At 45.2% G+C, this 18,615-nt stretch overlaps 1 protein-coding gene and 1 non-coding gene across 2 annotated transcripts in view; both read right to left on the reverse strand.

Moving 5' to 3' along the window:
* Positions 1 to 18,615, reverse strand: part of LOC126188392 (odorant receptor 82a-like) — a 163,259-nt gene that overhangs the window by 44,484 nt on the left and 100,160 nt on the right. The window lies entirely within an intron of this gene.
* Positions 10,744 to 10,818, reverse strand: Trnas-cga (transfer RNA serine (anticodon CGA)). Its single transcript has one exon. It is a non-coding gene; the product is annotated as a tRNA-Ser (tRNA).

An 18,615-nucleotide genomic window follows, 5' to 3' on the forward strand; every position in this document is an offset into this window, starting at 1 on the left:
TGTGACAGTTCGCTGTGTAACTGTGGCGGCAACTGCTGCTCAGGTAGCTGCTAGAGATGCAGGACGCTGAGTCCCATGTGGCCACCCGGTGCCCAGATTTCTAGCGACCATACATTCTCGTGACCACCCCTAGAAGCAATCATGTACAGTGACTACATCACACCAAAGTCTTTCTGCAGTATCGCATAAGGAACATCCAGCTTCTCGTAGCACTATTACACGACCTCTTTCAAACTCACTATGATATTTCTATGGCGTCTTTGTTGTCGTACAGGTGTTCTTGACTTACATCAATTAATGACGTCCAATCTCAAAGGTAACTAACGCTCAGGGCCGTTATGGCGTTTGATTAAAGTAAACCTGATGTGCATCCTCACAGTGGCGCTACTGGCGCCACTCTTACACTACTGGCGCGACATTAGAACAGACGTCATTACTCAGATGAAGAAACATGCCTACCAACTTTCGTTTATGTCGCACAGCTCCTTCTTTGTGTTATATTTCTCTACCGTCAGTGTTGTTTACATGATGGTACGAGAAGACGAAAAGTAAATGATATTCATCCAGTACCGGCCAATAGCTGCTGCAGCATCTTCAGTATTCGTCAGCTCATCGTCACCGCATGGCTCAGGACAGCATAAACAGAGGCACAGGTGACCCATTGCCTCTTCTCCTCCGCTTTCACATTTTGTCGTCCTTTTGAAAATGTTCATTTGCTAAGGGTGTCCCTGAATTGACCAAAACCTGACCTCAGATTGCTCAATGATCACCAGTCTAAAGTACCTCCCGGGTTCATTGAATTTTGAAGTTTACCGCATCAAGCTGTCTGCAGTTGTTCTCTGACAGCACATGTAGACATAGTGCTGACAATGAACTAAGAAAAATTCTGGTTTTCAAGCTAGATCTTGATGGAGATGGACATGTAGAGGGTGCAAATGATTTATTTCAGGCATTTCCATTTCAACATCAGCAGCTACTTTACATCGGGTTATGTAATACCTGACAACCGCTCGCATGGTGGAAAGCATATAAGTCGACCGCTCCCCCCCCCCCCCCAAGAAAAGCTCAGTTCGTCATGGCACCCGATGACGGCGACATATGTGAGTGCCGAATCACTGTGTTGGTTGGACACTTTGAACGGTAATACATCCGTGCACTGTTCGACCAACATTGGAGCATGTTTGTTTATAGGATTCTCATTGTCAATGTAAAGATATTTATATGATTCAACCGACAGGTTTTCTGTCTGTACATTGTACTGATCCATTGTGTATGAAACAAAAAGACAAAAGCTAGGTAAATTTTTCTATGAAAATCATTCTTGCACTATAATAATGTTGTTACGAAATCATAGTTTATTCTTCAACTAAGTTTGAAACGAATGTCATCATTTAGCATAATTAAAAAGCTTAAATTGGTATGTGTTGTTGTTGTGTTGTGCTCTTCAGTCCTGAGACTGGTTTGATGCAGCTCTCCATGCCACTCTATCCTGTGCAAGCTTCTTCATCTCCCAGTACCTACTGCAATCTACATCCTTCTGAGTCTGCTTAGGGTATTCATCTCTTGGTCTCCCTCTACGATTTTTACCCTCCACGCTGCCCTCCAATACTAAACTGGGATTCCCTTAATGCCTCAGAACATTCCTACCAACCGATCCCTTCTAGTCAAGTTGTGCCACAAACTTCTCTTCTCCCCAAACTTATTCAATACCTCCTCATTAGTTATGTGATCTACCCATCTAATCTACAGCATTCTTCCGTAGCACAACATTTCGAAAGCTTCTATTCTCTTCTTGTCCAAACTATTTACCGTCCATGTTTCACTTCCATACATGGCTACACTCCATACAAATACTTTCAGAAACGACTTTCTGACACTTATACCTATACTCGATGTTAACAAATTTCTCTTCTTCAGAAACGCTTTCCTTGCCATTGCCAGTCTACATTTTATATCCTCTCTACTTCGGCCATCATCAGTTACTTTGCTCCCCAGATAGCAAAACTCCTTTACTACTTTAAGTGTCTCATTTCCTAATCTAATTCCCTCAGCATCACCCGACTTAATTCGACTACATTCCATTATCCTCGTTTTGCTTTTGTTGATGTTCATCTTCTATCCTCCTTTCAAGACACTATCCATTCCATTCAACTGCTCTTCCAAGTCCTTTGCTGTCTCTGAAAGAATTATAATGTCATCGGCGAATCTCAAAGTTTTTATTTCTTCTCCATGGTCTTTAATACCTACTCCGAATTTTTCTTTTGTTTCCTTCACTGCTTGCTCAATATACAGATTGAATAACATCGGGGAGAGGCTACAACTCTGTCTCACTCCCTTCCCAACCACTGCTTCCCTTTCATGCCCCTCAACTCTTATAACTGCCATTTGGTTTCGATACAAATTGTAAATAGCCTTTCGCTCCCTATATTTTGCCCCTGCCACCTTCAGAATTTGAAAGAGAGTATTCCAGTCAACATTGTCAAGAGCTTTCTCTAAGTCTACAAATGCTAGAGACGTAGGTTTGCCTTTCCTTAATCTAGCTTCTAAGATAAGTCGTAGGGTCAGTATTGCCTCACGAGTTCCGATATTTCTACGGAATCCAAACTGATCTTCCCCGAGGTCGGCTTCTACTAGTTTTTCCATTCGTCTGTAAAGAATTCGCGTTAGTATTTTGCAGCTATGACTTATTAAAGTGATAGTTCGGTAATTTTCACATCTGTCAACACCTTCTTTCTTTGGGATTGGAATTATCATATTCTTCTTGAAGTCTGAGGGTATTTCGCCTGTCTCATACATCTTGCTCACCAGGTGGTAGAGTTTTGTCAGGACTGGCTCTTCCAAGGCTGTCAATACCTCTAATGGAATGTTATCTACTCCCGGAGCTTTGTTTCGACTCATGTCTTTCAGTGCACTGTCAAACACTTCACGCAGTATCATATCTCCCATTTCATCTCCATCTACATCCTCTTCCTTTTCCATAATATTGTCCTCAAGTACATCGCCCTTGTATAGACCCTCTATATACTCATTCCACCTTTCTGCTTTCCCTTCTTTGATTAGAACTGGGTTTCCATCTGAGCTCTTGATATTCATACCAGTCGTTCTCTTTTCTCCAAAGGTCACTTTAATTTTCCTGTAGGCAGTATCTATCTTACCCCTAGTGAGATAAGCCTCTACATCCTTACATTTGTCCTCTAGCCATCCCAGCTTAGCCATTTTGCACTTCCTGTCGATCTCATTTTTGAGACGTTGGTATTCCTTTTTGCCTACTTCATTTACTGCATTTTTATATTTCCTCCTTTCAGCAATTAAATTCAATATTTATTCTTTTTCCCAAGGATTTCTACTAGCCCTCGTCTTTTTACTTACTTGATCCTCTGCTGCCTTCACTACTCCATCCCTCAAAGCTACCCATTCTTCTTCTACTGTATTTCTTTCCCGCAGTCTTGTCAATTGTTCTCCTTTTGCTCTCCCTGAAAGTCTGTACAACCTCTGGTTTAGTCAGTTTATCCAGGTCCCATCTCCTTAAATTCCCACCTTTTTGCGGTTTCTTCAGTTTTAATCTACAGTTCATAACCAATAGATTGTGGTCAGAGTCCTCATCTGCCCCTGGAAATGTCTTTCAATTTAAAACCTGTTCCTAAATATCTGTCTTACCATTATTTAATCTACCTGAAACCTGTTAGTATCTCCAGGCTTCTTCCATGCATACAATCTTCTTTTATGATTCTTGAACCAAGTGTTAGCTATGATTAAGTTGTGCTCTGTGCAAAATTCTACCAGGCGGCTTCCTCTTTCGTTTCATACCCCAAATCCATATTCACATACTACGTTTCCTTCTCTCCCTTTTCCTACTGACGAATTCCAGTCACCCATGACTATTAAATTTTCGTCTCCCTTCACTATCTGAATAATTTCTTTTATTTCATCATACATTTCTTCAATTTCTTCGTCATCTGCAGAGCTAGTAGGCATATAAACTTGTACTACTGTGGTAGGCGTGGGCTTCGTATCTATCTTGGCCACAATAATGCGTTCACTATGCTGTTTGTAGTAGCTTACTCGCATTCCTATTTTCCTATTCATTATTAAACCTACTCCTGCATTACCCCTATTTGATTTTGTGTTTATAACCCTGTATTCACCTGACCAGAAGTCTTGTTCCTCCTGCCACCGAACTTCACTAATTCCCACTATATCTAACTTTAACCTATCCATTTCCCTTTTTAAATTTTCTAACCTACCTGCCCTATTAAGGGATCTGACAATCCACACTCCGATCCGTAGAACGCCAGTTTTCTTTCTCCTGATAACTACATCCTCTTGAGTAGTCCCCGCCCGGCGATCAGAATGGGGGACTATTTTACCTCAGGAATATTTTACCCAAGAGGACGCCGTCATCATTTAACCATACAGTAAAGCTGCATGCCCTCGGGAAAAATTACGGTCGTAGTTTCCCCTTGCTTTCAGCCGTTCGCAGTACCAGCACAGCAAGGCCGTTTTGGTTAGTGTTACAAGGCCAGATCAGTCAATCATCCAGACTGTTGCCCCTGCAACTACTGAAAAGGATGCTGCCCCTCTTCAGGAACCACACGTTGGTCTGGCCTCTCAACAGATACACCTCCGTTGTGGTTGCACCTATGGTACAGCTATCTGTATCGCTGAGGCACGCAAGCCTCCCCACCAACGGCAAGGTCCATGGTTCATGGGGGGGAAAAATTGGTGTGTAGGAACTAGATATTGACAAAAATAAGATTTAGTATCAAATTTTGATGGAATAAGAATGTATTTCATACAATTTTTCAATACTATGAACCCAACTTCAAGAGTTAGGTTCCTCATACGTATTTTGAGTAACTATCCTTGACATTTTCAGGAGGTATGTACAGAAATATGGGAAGCCACTGAAAAACTAGTTTTATCTTATTATGAATTTCAGAGAATTTGTTTCTGCCCATCGTCTGAGCTGTATGTGCTGTATGTGCCTAGAAAAGAGAACTGTCACACGCAGTTTATTTTAGAAATCTGTTTTATGTTTCTTTTAAGCTTAAAATGAACATAAGAAATTATCATATTAGAACCAGTTTTAGAGCTTCACAACTTTCTAAAACAACACTATATTGGGTGTCCGCTATAGAAATCTTAACTTCTTTTGCCTGTCATAAGTCTCTTGATTCGTTTTCTTAAGTCTTCCAGCCTTCTATTTAACTATCAAGCTCCGTATGTACACTTCGCTCAACGTGCTGGGAAACAAGACCGAACCAGTTGATACACTGGTCAGAAACTGGATCTTCTTCCAGGAGGAGCAGGGTTCATATCTCGCCCCGAACATCTTTATTTAAGTTTTCTGCTGATTCCCTTACACCGCTTTAGGCGATTTCTATCCTCGTTGTCGGTGGGGCGTTAAACACAAATAGTCCTTGTTATTTTTACGACTGTACGTTTTACACACTTATATTTTTGTTTCTAAGGTTATTCCGTACAAATATATTCCGGCAACCCTACAGTGGACAAAAAACCTTTTTATCATTCAAAATTCGTATTATTTTTAAATGAAAAGCGCGCTTCACTTTTCAAGTCATTTAGATAATTATTTTACTTCTTATGGATTGAGTGGGGTTCTTATGTACAACTAAGATGATGTAAAAAGTTATTTCAAGGCATAAATATTATGCAGTCTTCATAAGCGGAAGTAGGACCTACAAAATAGTCTTTTAAATCTAGTAAATACTTTATATCTCTCACAATACAAATATAGAAAGTTTTGTAGGGAAAGGTTGGCAAAAAGAGGGGAGATACTCACTGCCAATTTATCAGTCATTTACTGTTTGATTGTCGCTGTATTTCGTTTTTCAACAAACATGTCGTATTACTACGTTTAAATTGTACCACAGGAGAAATACGTTTCCCTGGCGCAAAGCTACTCATACATGTCTTGTTAACTACTGAGTGAACCAAGCTAGATGGAATCTGAAGATAAAACGGCTAAAATTCACATAACGCTTCTAACCTGAAGAGCATAATATCCTGCATTACTAACCCATACCAATGTAGTGCGTTTGCACATGTGCATTTGGAAATGTGTTTGTGAAAATTTCATGTATGTGAAAGTATTTTTGTGTGTTTGCATGTTTAAGAGTGCATATGCAAACATGTTGATGAAGATGTTTTTGTGTGTGATTGTAAACGTGAATGTGAATCTACGTAAATGTATGCATGACTGTGTGTTTGTGCACAGAAGAGTGAGTGCGTGAGTGGGCATGTCGGTGTGTGTTTTGTATGTGTTTATTGCAGAATTTTTATAGAGAAAAAAATAGCTTATGAGTGATACTCCTTCTTCTCTGGTTTAGTTAAAATCAAATCTTCTTTATTTCTGTTACAGTTGATAAATGCATCATACTCCTACTTAGCCTTGCTGAATCAGCTGAATTCAAATTAGACAACATGGTGCAGTATTTAGCTAATAGTAATAAGTAAAAGCAATCCTCGTGAAATATTAGCAGTCACTACAGTATTAGTAAAAACGAATATCTTAATAATTCTAGGTGTGTTCAAGAATATTATCCCTGCTCCCTTTTCCTGGCTCAATATTCTTAAAAAGAGTTTATGAAAATTTCAGATCTTTTACAGTATAAAGTCATTTATTCAGGACACCTCAATCGATTTAAACTGTTTCCTGGATTCTAGCCTCTAGTTTCAGCAGGTAGATGTTTCCCCTTCATCAGATTATTGAGAACATTAACAATCGATAAGACGCTGTATTTCTAGCAATGGTTTACCGAGAAAGATCAGTTCCATTAAGAAAATGGAAAGATGTGTGCTCGATTCATTACTCATATCACGTTTACAAAATCATGGAAGAATCGTACAAAGTTGAGCAAAAACAAAGTAATAATTCATTAATAGATCAAATTACAGCAAAGAAGCTCTATTAAAAACATTTATTAATGATACATCACCGTTTAACGCAGTCAGAACTGAATAGAATGACACAGATACCTTAAGGTGCACTAGCAAAGAAAACATTTTATCAAAACCAGAACCGAATAACGTAAATGCATGTTCTTATTTTCTAACAGTAACACTATAACTGAAGCCTTTCGTGCGCAGACACAACACGCATATACACGCACACTCACTCTCTCACACACACACACACACACACACACAGACACACACAAACAAAATCCAAAGCGATTCTGGTCGTATGTCAGGTATGTTAGAGGCAAGAAACAATCAATGCCTTCTCTGCACAATAGCAATGGAGATACTATCGAAGACAGTATTGACAAAGCAGGGTTACAAAACACAGCCTTCCGAAATGCCTTCACAAAAGAAGACGAAGTATATATTCCAGAATTCGAATCGAAAACAGCTGCCAACATGAGTAACGTAATAGTTAATGTCCTCGGAGTAGTGAAGCAACTTAAATCACTTAATAAAAGTAAGTCTTCTGGTCCAGACTATATACCAATTAGGTTTCTTTCGGAGTATGCTGATGCATTAGCTCCATACTTAACAATCATATGCAACCGTTCGCTCGACGAAAGATCCGTACCCAAAGACTGGAAAGGTGCACAGGTCACACCAATATTCAAGAAAGATAGTAGGAGTAATCCACTGAATTACAGGCCCATATCGTTAACGTCGATATGCAGTGATATTTTAGAACAAATATTGTGTTCGAACGTAATGAATTACCTCGAAGAAAACGATCTATTGACACACAGTCAACATGGGTTTAGAAAACATCGTTCCTGTGAAACACAACTTGCTCTTTATTAACATGAAGTGCTAAGTGCTATTGACAAGGGATCTCAGATTGATTCCGTATTTCTGGATATCCGGAAGGCTTTTGACACTGTACCACAAAAGCGGCTCGTAGTGAAATTGCGTGCTTATGGAATATCGTCTCAGCTATGTAACTGGATCTGTTATTTCCTGTCAGAGAGGTCACAGTTCGTTGTAATTGACGGAAAGTCATCGAGTAAATCAGAAGTGATTTCTGGCGTTCCCCAAGGTAGTGTTATAGGCCCTTTGCTGTTCCTTATCTATATAAACGATTTGGGAGACAATCTGAGCAGCCGTCTTCGGTTGTTTGCAGATGAAGCGGTCGTTTATCGACTAATGAAGTCATCAGTACATCAAAACAAACTGCACGGAATGGTGCGAAAAGTGGCAGTTGACTTTAAATAACGAAAAGTGTGAGGTCATCCACATGAGTGCTAAAAGGAACGCGTTAAACTTCGGTTACACGATAAATCAGTCTAGTCTAAAAGCAGTAAATTCAAGTAAATACCTACTTGTTACAATTACGAACAATTTAAATTGGAAGGGACGCATAAAAAATGTTGTGGGGAAGGCTAACCAAAGACTGCGTTTCATTGGCAGGACACTTAGAAAATGTAACAGACCTACGAGGGAGACTGCCTACACTACGCTTGTCCGTCCTCTTTTAGAATACTGCTGTGCGGTGTGGGATCCTTACCAGATAGGACTGACTGAGCACATCGAAAAAGTTCAGAGAAAGGCAGCACGTTCTGTACTATCGGGAGAGAGTGTCACAGAAATGATACAGGATTTGGGATGGACATCATTAAAAGAAAGGTGTTTTTCGATGCGACGGAATATTCTCACGAAATTCCAGTCACCAACTTTCTCCTCCGAATGCGAAAATATTTTGTTGACATCGACTTACATACGGAGGAACAACCACAAAGGTAAAATAATGGAAACCAGAGCTCGTACGGAAAGATATAGGTGTTCATTCTTTCTGAGCGCTATACGAGATTGGAATAATGGAGAATTGTAAAGGTGGTTCGATGAACCCTCTGCCAGGCACTTAAATGTGATTTGCAGAGTATCAGGTAGATGTAGATGTGAATGTAGATGTGAAACAGAAAGATATATATTGGAAATGAAATGAAGTCCCACGCTTCTTGACAGAATGTAGGGGAACGATGCGGGAGACCCGCACCGCCGTACTAGGCAAGATGCTAATGGAGGTGGCTTGCCGTTGCCTTGATCTGACCATAATGGGGATGAATGATGATGATGAAGACGACACAACAACAACCAGTCATCTCGGGGCAGGTCAAAATCCCTGACCCCACCGTGAATCGAACCCGGGACCCAATGCTCGAGAAGCGAGAACGCTACTGTGAGACCACGAGCTGTGGACATATATATATTGGGCATAATGAACTAACAAAAAGTAGACTATTTTACACATTGGAATGGAACAGTGTTCATGCCCATGTACATAGTGTAATCTTGAGATCTGACTTGCTAATTTATAAAAATTGGACACGATTACATTATTGTTCTTGTGTTAAGAAGATACAGCAGATCATTTATGTATGGTCTGAGCTCTCCCTTAACTTGGTATCAATTATCATTCGCAACATATAAAATTATGTTTAAGAAAGAAGGAAGCCATTAGGTCTGAGGGAGACCAACCTTCTGCCCTCGTCCTTTCCGTTTGTTGAACGCCTTTTCTACAAGCGGAAAAGCGAAGGGATATCCAGCGCACAGTGTTGAGGTAGGGGTGACAAGTGCCCTCGGCGCACTCTGTTTTGGATAACACTTTTTATGTTTTTATGTGGAAAAAATTTGCCGCAGGCAGATTGTGCAGTGAGGAGTAGCCACTAAGCAGTGATCGTGAGAGGTCGGGGTTTGGTGCGCTCTGTAAGTCATTACTGTTGTTTGCTAACATAGGCACAAGTTGTTGGAGAGTACGTTTATTAAGGCTTGTAAGTTAAGAAGTAATAAATGGCTGCGTTCCAAATCTTACCAGTTTGTACAACTGGGCTTCAAGCAAGCTTAATAAGGGCTGCCATTAAGATGCCATTATTATATGATTTGAACCAGAGACGTGAACAACTTGGAGATGCTTTGGTACCATGTCTTCAGCTCCACCTCTCAGAACAAGGCAACCTACAAACTATTTGCTTGATATACTTGAAAAAGGAGAGCCTGGCTTGAGTTGACACATTCTGTCGACAGGCGTGTTTTTGGTGAATGTTAAATTTCAAATGGCAGTTTCAATTTCCTTAACTCCTACAACAAAATTTATCAGTGTTAAATGTAACAGCATCAAAAGTGTTTTCTATTTAATAATTCTTGAGATAGATTGTCTTTGGTGGGTCACTTCGTTGCAATACGCGAGTAAAATTTGTTTCCATAAAATTACTTTTTAAAAGTTTCATGAGAATATTAACTTTATTCAGATGGCCAGAAAAGATTCTTAGTAATGAAAGGAAGTCGATAAATATCTTGCCAGATTCATTCTTGTTCTCAAAAGCAAGCTCTGATGTCATTAACATTATTTACGTATTACAGTAAGGAGATGGTTAAAATTAATGTAAATTGTCTCCAGAATGAGATTTTCACTCTGCAGCGGAGTGTGCGCTGATATGAAACTTCCTGGCAGATTAAAACTGTGTGCCCGACCGAGACTCGAACTCGGGACCTTTGCCTTTCGCGGGCAAGCGCTCTACCATCTGAGCTACCGAAGCACGACTCACGACCGGTACTCACAGCTTTACTTCTGCCAGTATCCGTCTCCTACCTTCCAAACTTTACAGAAGCTCTCCTGCGAACCTTGCAGAACTAGCACTCCTGAAAGAAAGGATACTGCGGAGACATGGCTTAGCCACAGCCTGGGGGATGTTTCCAGAATGAGATTTTCACTCTGCAGCGGAGTGTGCGCTGATATGAAACTTCCTGGCAGATTAAAACTGTGTGCCCGACCGAGACTCGAACTCGGGACCTTTGCCTTTCGCGGGCAAGCGCTCTACCAACTGAGCTACCGAAGCACGACTCAGGACCGGTACTCACAGCTTTACTTCTGCCAGTATCCGTCTCCTACCTTCCAAACTTTACAGAAGCTCTCCTGCGAACCTTGCAGAACTAGCACTCCTGAAAGAAAGGATACTGCGGAGACATGGCTTAGCCACAGCCTGGGGGATGTTTCCAGAATGAGATTTTCACTCTGCAGCGGAGTGTGCACTGATATGAAACTTCCTGGCAGATTAAAACTGTGTGCCCGACCGAGACTCGATCTCGGGACCTTTGCCTTTCGCGGGCAAGCGCTCTACCATCTGAGCTACCGAAGCACGACTCACGACCGGTACTCACAGCTTTACTTCTGCGAGTATCCGTCTCCTACCTTCCAAACTTTACAGAAGCTCTCCTGCGAACCTTGCAGAACTAGCACTCCTGAAAGAAAGGATACTGCGGAGACATGGCTTAGCCACAGCCTGGGGGATGTTTCCAGAATGAGATTTTCACTCTGCAGCGGAGTGTGCGCTGATATGAAACTTCCTGGCAGATTAAAACTGTGTGCCCGACCGAGACTCGAACTCGGGACCTTTGCCTTTCGCGGGCAAGTGCTCTACCATCTGAGCTACCGAAGCACGACTCACACCCGGTACTCACAGCTTTACTTCTGCCAGTACCTCGTCTCCTACCTTCCAAACTTTACAGAAGCTCTCCTGCGAACCTTGCAGAACTAGCACTCCTGAAAGAAAGGATATTGCGGAGACATGGCTTAGCCACAGCCTGTGGGATGTTTCCAGAATGAGAATGAAGGTAGGAGACGAGGTACTGGCAGAAGTAAAGCTGTGAGTACCGGGCGTGAGTCGTGCTTCGGTAGCTCAGTTGGTAGAGCACTTGCCCGCGAAAGGCAAATGTCCCGAGTTCGAGTCGCGGTCGGGCACACAGTTTTAATCTGCCAGGAAGTTTCATATCAGCGCACACTCCGCTGCAGAGTGAAAATCTCATTCTGGAAACATCCCACAGGCTGTGGCTAAGCCATGTCTCCGCAATATCCTTTCTTTCAGGAGTGCTAGATCTGCAAGGTTCGCAGGAGAGCTTCTGTAAAGTTTGGAAGGTAGGAGACGAGGTACTGGCTGAAGTAAAGCTGTGAGTACCGGGCGTGAGTCGTGCTTCGGTAGCTCAGTTGGTAGAGCACATGCCCGCGAAAGGCAAAGGTCCCGAGTTCGAGTCTCGGTCGGGCACACAGTTTTAATCTGCCAGGAAGTTTCATATCAGCGCACACTCCGCTGCAGAGTGAAAATCTCATTCTGGAAACATCCCACAGGCTGTGGCTAAGCCATGTCTCCGCAATATCCTTTCTTTCAGGAGTGCTAGTTCTGCAAGGTTCGCAGGAGAGCTTCTGTAAAGTTTGGAAGGTAGGAGACGAGGTACTGGCAGAAGTAAAGCTGTGAGTACCGGGCGTGAGTCGTGATTCGGTAGCTCAGTTGGTAGAGCACAGGCCCGCGAAAGGCAAAGGTCCCGAGTTCGAGTCTCGGTCGGGCACACAGTTTTAATCTGCCAGGAAGTTTCCTATCAGCGCACACTCCGCTGCAGAGTGAAAATCTCATTCTGGAAACATCCCACAGGCTGTGGCTAAGCCATGTCTCCGCAATATCCTTTCTTTCAGGAGTGCTAGTTCTGCAAGTTTCGCAGGAGAGCTTCTGTAAAGTTTGGAAGGTAGGAGACGAGGTACTGGCAGAAGTAAAGCTGTGAGTACCGGGCGTGAGTCGTGCTTCGGTAGCTCAGTTGGTAGAGCACATGCCCGCGAAAGGCAAAGGTCCCGAGTTCGAGTCTCGGTCGGGCACACAGTTTTAATCTGCCAGGAAGTTTCATATCAGCGCACACTCCGCTGCAGAGTGAAAATCTCATTCTGGAAACATCCCACAGGCTGTGGCTAAGCCATGTCTCCGCAATATCCTTTCTTTCAGGAGTGCTAGTTCTGCAAGGTTCGCAGGAGAGCTTCTGTAAAGTTTGGAAGGTAGGAGACGAGGTACTGGCAGAAGTAAAGCTGTGAGTACCGGGCGTGAGTCGTGCTTCGGTAGCTCAGTTGGTAGAGCACATGCCCGCGAAAGGCAAAGGTCCCGAGTTCGAGTCTCGGTCGGGCACACAGTTTTAATCTGCCAGGAAGTTTCATATCAGCGCACACTCCGCTGCAGAGTGAAAATCTCATTCTGGAAACATCCCACAGGCTGTGGCTAAGCCATGTCTCCGCAATATCCTTTCTTTCAGGAGTGCTAGTTCTGCAAGGTTCGCAGGAGAGTTTCTGTAAAGTTTGGAAGGTAGGAGACGAGGTACTGGCAGAAGTAAAGCTGTGAGTACCGGGCGTGAGTCGTGCTTCGGTAGCTCAGTTGGTAGAGCACATGCCCGCGAAAGGCAAAGTTCCCGAGTTCGAGTCTCGGTCGGGCACACAGTTTTAATCTGCCAGGAAGTTTCATATCAGCGCACACTCCGCTGCAGAGTGAAAATCTCATTCTGGAAACATCCCACAGGCTGTGGCTAAGCCATGTCTCCGCAATATCCTTTCTTTCAGGAGTGCTAGTTCTGCAAGGTTCGCAGGAGAGCTTCTGTAAAGTTTGGAAGGTAGGAGACGAGGTACTGGCAGAAGTAAAGCTGTGAGTACCGGGCGTGAGTCGTGCTTCGGTAGCTCAGATGGTAGAGCACTTGCCCGCGAAAGGCAAAGTTCCCGAGTTCGAGTCTCGGTCGGGCACACAGTTTTAATCTGCCAGGAAGTTTCATATCAGCGCACACTCCGCTGCAGAGTGAAAATCTCATTCTGGAAACATCCCCCAGGCTGTGGCTAAGCCATGTCTCCGCAGTATCCTTTCTTTCAGGAGTGCTAGTTCTGCTAGGTTCGCAGGAGAGCTTCTGTAAAGTTTGGAAGGTAGGAGACGAGGTACTGGCAGAAGTAAAGCTGTGAGTACCGGGCGTGAGTCGTGCTTCGGTAGCTCAGATGGTAGAGCACTTGCCCGCGAAAGGCAAAGGTCCCGAGTTCGAGTCTCGGTCGGGCACACAGTTTTAATCTGCCAGGAAGTTTCATATCAGCGCACACTCCGCTGCAGAGTGAAAATCTCATTCTGGAAACATCCCCCAGGCTGTGGCTAAGCCATGTCTCCGCAGTATCCTTTCTTTCAGGAGTGCTAGTTCTGCAAGGTTCGCAGGAGAGCTTCTGTAAAGTTTGGAAGGTAGGAGACGAGGTACTGGCAGAAGTAAAGCTGTGAGTACCGGGCGTGAGTCGTGCTTCGGTAGCTCAGATGGTAGAGCACTTGCCCGCGAAAGGCAAAGGTCCCGAGTTCGAGTCTCGGTCGGGCACACAGTTTTAATCTGCCAGGAAATTTCATATCAGCGCACACTCCGCTGCAGAGTGAAAATCTCATTCTGGAAACATCCCCCAGGCTGTGGCTAAGCCATGTCTCCGCAATATCCTTTCTTTCAGGAGTGCTAGTTCTGCAAGGTTCGCAGGAGAGCTTCTGTAAAGTTTGGAAGGTAGGAGACGAGGTACTGGCAGAAGTAAAGCTGTGAGTACCGGGCGAGAGTCGTGCTTCGGTAGCTCAGTTGGTAGAGCACATGCCCGCGAAAGGCAAAGGTCCCGAGTTCGAGTCTCGGTCGGGCACACAGTTTTAATCTGCCAGGAAGTTTCCTATCAGCGCACACTCCGCTGCAGAGTGAAAATCTCATTCTGGAAACATCCCACAGGCTGTGGCTAAGCCATGTCTCCGCAATATCCTTTCTTTCAGGAGTGCTAGTTCTGCAAGGTTCGCAGGAGAGCTTCTGTAAAGTTTGGAAGGTAGGAGACGAGGTACTGGCAGAAGTAAAGCTGTGAGTACCGGGCGTGAGTCGTGCTTCGGTAGCTTAGTTGGTAGAGCACATGCCCGCGAAAGGCAAAGGTACCGAGTTCGAGTCTCGGTCGGGCACACAGTTTTAATCTGCCAGGAAGTTTCATATCAGCGCACACTCCGCTGCAGAGTGAAAATCTCATTCTGGAAACATCCCACAGGCTGTGGCTAAGCCATGTCTCCGCAATATCCTTTCTTTCAGGAGTGCTAGTTCTGCAAGGTTCGCAGGAGAGTTTCTGTAAAGTTTGGAAGGTAGGAGACGAGGTACTGGCAGAAGTAAAGCTGTGAGTACCGGGCGTGAGTCGTGCTTCGGTAGCTCAGTTGGTAGAGCACATGCCCGCGAAAGGCAAAGTTCCCGAGTTCGAGTCTCGGTCGGGCACACAGTTTTAATCTGCCAGGAAGTTTCATATCAGCGCACACTCCGCTGCAGAGTGAAAATCTCATTCTGGAAACATCCCCCAGGCTGTGGCTAAGCCATGTCTCCGCAGTATCCTTTCTTTCAGGAGTGCTAGTTCTGCTAGGTTCGCAGGAGAGCTTCTGTAAAGTTTGGAAGGTAGGAGACGAGGTACTGGCAGAAGTAAAGCTGTGAGTACCGGGCGTGAGTCATGCTTCGGTAGCTCAGATGGTAGAGCACTTGTCCGCGAAAGGCAAAGGTCCCGAGTTCGAGTCTCGGTCGGGCACACAGTTTTAATCTGCCAGGAAGTTTCATATCAGCGCACACTCCGCTGCAGAGTGAAAATCTCATTCTGGAAACATCCCCCAGGCTGTGGCTAAGCCATGTCTCCGCAGTATCCTTTCTTTCAGGAGTGCTAGTTCTGCAAGGTTCGCAGGAGAGCTTCTGTAAAGTTTGGAAGGTAGGAGACGAGGTACTGGCAGAAGTAAAGCTGTGAGTATCGGGCGTGAGTCGTGCTTCGGTAGCTCAGATGGTAGAGCACTTGCCCGCGAAAGGCAAAGGTCCCGAGTTCGAGTCTCGGTCGGGCACACAGTTTTAATCTGCCAGGAAATTTCATATCAGCGCACACTCCGCTGCAGAGTGAAAATCTCATTCTGGAAACATCCCCCAGGCTGTGGCTAAGCCATGTCTCCGCAATATCCTTTCTTTCAGGAGTGCTAGTTCTGCAAGGTTCGCAGGAGAGCTTCTGTAAAGTTTGGAAGGTAGGAGACGAGGTACTGGCAGAAGTAAAGCTGTGAGTACCGGGCGTGAGTCGTGCTTCGGTAGCTCAGTTGGTAGAGCACATGCCCGCGAAAGGCAAAGGTCCCGAGTTCGAGTCTCGGTCGGGCACACAGTTTTAATCTGCCAGGAAGTTTCCTATCAGCGCACACTCCGCTGCAGAGTGAAAATCTCATTCTGGAAACATCCCACAGGCTGTGGCTAAGCCATGTCTCCGCAATATCCTTTCTTTCAGGAGTGCTAGTTCTGCAAGGTTCGCAGGAGAGCTTCTGTAAAGTTTGGAAGGTAGGAGACGAGGTACTGGCAGAAGTAAAGCTGTGAGTACCGGGCGTGAGTCGTGCTTCGGTAGCTCAGTTGGTAGAGCACATGCCCGCGAAAGGCAAAGGTCCCGAGTTCGAGTCTCGGTCGGGCACACAGTTTTAATCTGCCAGGAAGTTTCATATCAGCGCACACTCCGCTGCAGAGTGAAAATCTCATTCCGGAAACATCCCACAGGCTGTGGCTAAGCCATGTCTCCGCAATATCCTTTCTTTCAGGAGTGCTAGTTCTGCAAGGTTCGCAGGAGAGCTTCTGTAAAGTTTGGAAGGTAGGAGACGAGGTACTGGCAGAAGTAAAGCTGTGAGTACCGGGCGTGAGTCGTGCTTCGGTAGCTCAGTTGGTAGAGCACATGCCCGCAAAAGGCAAAGGTCCCGAGTTCGAGTCTCGGTCGGGCACACAGTTTTAATCTGCCAGGAAGTTTCATATCAGCGCACACTCCGCTGCAGAGTGAAAATCTCATTCTGGAAACATCCCACAGGCTGTGGCTAAGCCATGTCTCCGCAATATCCTTTCTTTCAGGAGTGCTAGTTCTGCAAGGTTCGCAGGAGAGCTTCTGTAAAGTTTGGAAGGTAGGAGACGAGGTACTGGCAGAAGTAAAGCTGTGAGTACCGGGCGTGAGTCGTGCTTCGGTAGCTCAGATGGTAGAGCACTTGCCCGCGAAAGGCAAAGTTCCCGAGTTCGAGTCTCGGTCGGGCACACAGTTTTAATCTGCCAGGAAGTTTCATATCAGCGCACACTCCGCTGCAGAGTGAAAATCTCATTCTGGAAACATCCCACAGGCTGTGGCTATGCCATGTCTCCGCAATATCCTTTCTTTCAGGAGTGCTAGCTCTGCAAGGTTCGCAGGAGAGCTTCTGTAAAGTTTGGAAGGTAGGAGACGAGGTACTGGCAGAAGTAAAGCTGTGAGTACCGGGCGTGAGTCGTGCTTCGGTAGCTCAGTTGGTAGAGCACATGCCCGCGAAAGGCAAAGTTCCCGAATTCGAGTCTCGGTCGGGCACACAGTTTTAATCTGCCAGGAAGTTTCATATCAGCGCACACTCCGCTGCAGAGTGAAAATCTCATTCTGGAAACATCCCACAGGCTGTGGCTAAGCCATGTCTCCGCAATATCCTTTCTTTCAGGAGTGCTAGTTCTGCAAGGTTCGCAGGAGAGCTTCTGTAAAGTTTGGAAGGTAGGAGACGAGGTACTGGCAGAAGTAAAGCTGTGAGTACCGGGCGTGAGTCGTGCTTCAGTAGCTCAGTTGGTAGAGCACATGCCCGCGAAAGGCAAAGGTCCCGAGTTCGAGTCTCGGTCGGGCACACAGTTTTAATCCGCCAGGAAGTTTCATATCAGCGCACACTCCGCTGCAGAGTGAAAATCTCATTCTGGAATCATCCCACAGGCTGTGGCTAAGCCATGTCTCCGCAATATCCTTTCTTTCAGGAGTGCTAGTTCTGCAAGGTTCGCAGGAGAGCTTCTGTAAAGTTTGGAAGGTAGGAGACGAGGTACTGGCAGAAGTAAAGCTGTGAGTACCGGGCGTGAGTCGTGCTTCGGTAGCTCAGTTGGTAGAGCACATGCCCGCGAAAGGCAAAGGTCCCGAGTTCGAGTCTCGGTCGGGCTCACAGTTTTAATCTGCCAGGAAGTTTCATATCAGCGCACACTCCGCTGCAGAGTGAAAATCTCATTCTGGAAACATCCCACAGACTGTGGCTAAGCCATGTCTCCGCAATATCCTTTCTTTCAGGAGTGCTAGTTCTGCAAGGTTCGCAGGAGAGCTTCTGTAAAGTTTGGAAGGTAGGAGACGAGGTACTGGCAGAAGTAAAGCTGTGAGTACCGGGCGTGAGTCGTGCTTCGGTAGCTCAGTTGGTAGAGCACATGCCCGCAAAAGGCAAAGGTCCCGAGTTCGAGACTCGGTCGGGCACACAGTTTTAATCTGCCAGGAAGTTTCATATCAGCGCACACTCCGCTGCAGAGTGAAAATCTCATTCTGGAAACATCCCACAGGCTGTGGCTAAGCCATGTCTCCGCAATATCCTTTCTTTCAGGAGTGCTAGTTCTGCAAGGTTCGCAGGAGAGCTTCTGTAAAGTTTGGAAGGTAGGAGACGAGGTACTGGCAGAAGTAAAGCTGTGAGTACCGGGAGTGAGTCGTGCTTCGGTAGCTCAGATGGTAGAGCACTTGCCCGCGAAAGGCAAAGGTCCCGAGTTCGAGTCTCGGTCGGGCACACAGTTTTAATCTGCCAGGAAGTTTCCTATCAGCGCACACTCCGCTGCAGAGTGAAAATCTCATTCTGGAAACATCCCCCAGGCTGTGGCTAAGCCATGTCTCCGCAGTATCCTTTCTTTCAGGAGTGCTAGTTCTGCAAGGTTCGCAGGAGAGCTTCTGTAAAGTTTGGAAGGTAGGAGACGAGGTACTGGCAGAAGTAAAGCTGTGAGTACCGGGCGTGAGTCGTGCTTCGGTAGCTCAGTTGGTAGAGCACTTGCCCGCGAAAGGCAAAT

This window comes from Schistocerca cancellata, chromosome 5 (genome assembly GCF_023864275.1).
Source record: "Schistocerca cancellata isolate TAMUIC-IGC-003103 chromosome 5, iqSchCanc2.1, whole genome shotgun sequence".
Lineage (NCBI taxonomy): Eukaryota > Metazoa > Arthropoda > Insecta > Orthoptera > Acrididae > Schistocerca > Schistocerca cancellata.